Source organism: Bubalus bubalis, chromosome 13, assembly GCF_019923935.1.
Source record: "Bubalus bubalis isolate 160015118507 breed Murrah chromosome 13, NDDB_SH_1, whole genome shotgun sequence".
Taxonomy (NCBI): Eukaryota; Metazoa; Chordata; class Mammalia; order Artiodactyla; family Bovidae; genus Bubalus; species Bubalus bubalis.
In genome coordinates, this window is record NC_059169.1 from 6,566,545 (window position 1) to 6,569,300 (window position 2,756).

A 2,756-nucleotide genomic window follows, 5' to 3' on the forward strand; every position below is an offset into this window, starting at 1 on the left:
TTATTAGGTATTAAATTTGATTTAACTTTTAAGATTAAAACAAGTAAAATATTTTAAATGTCCAAATGTATTGAACATGATGTTATTTAAAAGTCACAATGTAAGATAGTGATTTACACTATCTTACATTTTTTCTAAGCAATATTACAACATATTCAGTGTTATCTACCTACCTACCCATCACCTACCCTCTCCACCTACTCACCCACATAAACATTTACTTATTTTCAAACTGTAAGAACTGTCTGGGATGGTATTTTTGCCTTCTTGGATTGTATTCAGTTTTTTGAGTGAGCCACATATAAAAATGATCAAAGTGACTGAGTTAATATATGTGTTCCTTAACCTCAGAAGTGTCAAGAGACATTGAGAATCTAAAAATTTGTGTAATGACTAAAACTTTTACTTAAAAAAAAAAAATCCCACAGTTAGGTTGGGGAATTTTTCAAAGAGATTAAAAACTCTTTCAAGAGGGAATTGGAAAACAGTCTGCTATTTCTCTTATTATATAAAAGTTATTTATTGTTGGTATCAACTTATCTCATGAAAGACTGCAAAGTAATTTTTAATATTTCATTATATTTAAGTTCAAATAGAGAATTCATAGTGCTTGGCTGTACTGTACCATAATGACACTGACTTTTTCTGTTCTTCCCTAATCACGATATCTTTAGCCCTTACCAGACTGCCAAGAAAAAGGTAGAAGCCCCATATATACTCAGTGAATTATTAAAGGAATTATTTCTCTCTTTTTCACTGTTCAGACACATAATTACATTTTAATTTAAAAAATAAAGCAATTACCTGCCAGATAATGGTTACAAACTTTTTACTATTCACTTGCATAAAAATAAATAAAAATATTGTCCATACTCTAGATATATATCATTTATATACAGGTGGTTGGTGATGGTGGTTTAGTCGATAAGTCACGTCTGACTGTTTTGCAACCCCATGGACTGTAGCCTGCCAGGCTCCTCTGTCCATGAGATTTCCCAGGCAAGAATACTGGAGTGGGTTGCCACTTCTTTCTCCAGGAGAATCTTCCCCATCCAGGAATCGAACCCATGTCTCTAGCATTGCATGTGGATTCTTTACTGCTGAGCCATCATGGAAACCCCCGTTTATATACTTAAGGCCAAATGCAGCTTCCCTGGTGGCTCAGTGGTAAGGATGCGCCTGCCAGTGCAGGAGACTCCGGTTCCATCCCTGATCCTGTAAGATGCCCTGGAGAAGGAAGTGGCAACCCACTCCAGGATTCTTGCCTGGGAAATCCCAGGGACAGAGGAGCCTGGTGGGCTACAGGCCAGGGGTTGCAAAAGAGTCAGACACAACTCAGCAACCGAAACAGCAACAACAAACACCAAACATATTGATATTTATTGAATCTTGACCTTTAAAACCCACTGCACTATCAATAATTCTCCCTTCCTGTAATTGTTGTTACTAATTAAAAAAAAATGTTTTATTGCTTCAATCACAGGTAATAGCACAACTAATTGATGGGAGATGCTTTTCTAAAAGTGGTTCAATTTGTTTGATTGGGTTAATTATCCTTATTTTCCTTGACCACTTCCATGTTAATTCTTGTCTGAGAGTAATGACCGCTGCTAGTGAGAAAGGGCTAGTTTGGCATGTGGATCTCGTGCCTGACTCAGCCTTCAGAATACCGGCACTCCTAGCAGATGGTTCAGTTCGTTGCACGGGTGGAATCCACCCCAGTAAACAGCCCCTTTGCTTTTCACGTTGCGGTGGCCAAAAGTCAGCAAGGGAAGGTTTCCACGTGACTTCCGGGTTAAAGCGCTAACAGATTTCAGTTCCCGTGCTTATTTTTGGTGCAGAGTAGATGAGAGAGGGCGTGTAAAACTGCACAGAGCCCAAGACTCCGGGCCGACGTGTTGTTCTCCGGCATTCCCTAGGTCCTATCTTTAACATTTGTTTCTTGACCTGACCTCGCCCAGCCCAGGGTTGAGGTTCTGAGCAGTTCAGTAGTGTAGGGGGTCTGCCCTTCTCAAAAGGTCCTGCAGGGTCCCTCTGGGAGACGCGTTCATTCAGGAGGTCTGAGAACAAGAGCCTTTTCATAACCTCAATTACCGCAGGGTCAATAAGCAAGCGGGCGTTTCCAGTGGTCCCCGGCCTGCCTGGCAAGCAGCTGTGGCCAGAGAGCTCCTCTGAAACCAAGTTAAACCGTCATCAGTGTCTGTCTCCTAATGACAGCAGCCGCAGAGGATATTTTCTGATAATTGGCTTTTTGAGCAACCAGACCTAGGATCTGACTCTTGAACAAATAAAGCCTTGTCAGGATTAAACCCCCATTAGTAATTCATAAGAAATTTCTGTCAGGATTGTGTGTGTGGTTTTGATAGAACAAAAGAACATTAATTTCCTGACTACAAGACCTCATCTGCTTTACATTTATTCATGTATTTTACTTTGAAAAAAAAAAAAAAGGTATATTGCATCTTTCTAATAAATATATTTATGGTCTGCCATGAGATTCATGCATAAGAATTGAAAATTACCATGAAGCTGATGGCATCCTGTCAATTGATTGAGAATCTTTCAATCGCTTTAGTACTCAGGCATTCAGTGAGGGTTTGCTGTAGGTCAGAATATGGTATGAAAAGGGCATTAGGATGAAACAAATCCAGGGATCCGCTTAGATTAAAAACAATGTTCAGCTCGGCAAAATCTGAGTGAGAATGTTTCAAATCAAAAGTGAAAACTAAAGCAAATGGTTTAACTTAAAGTCTACT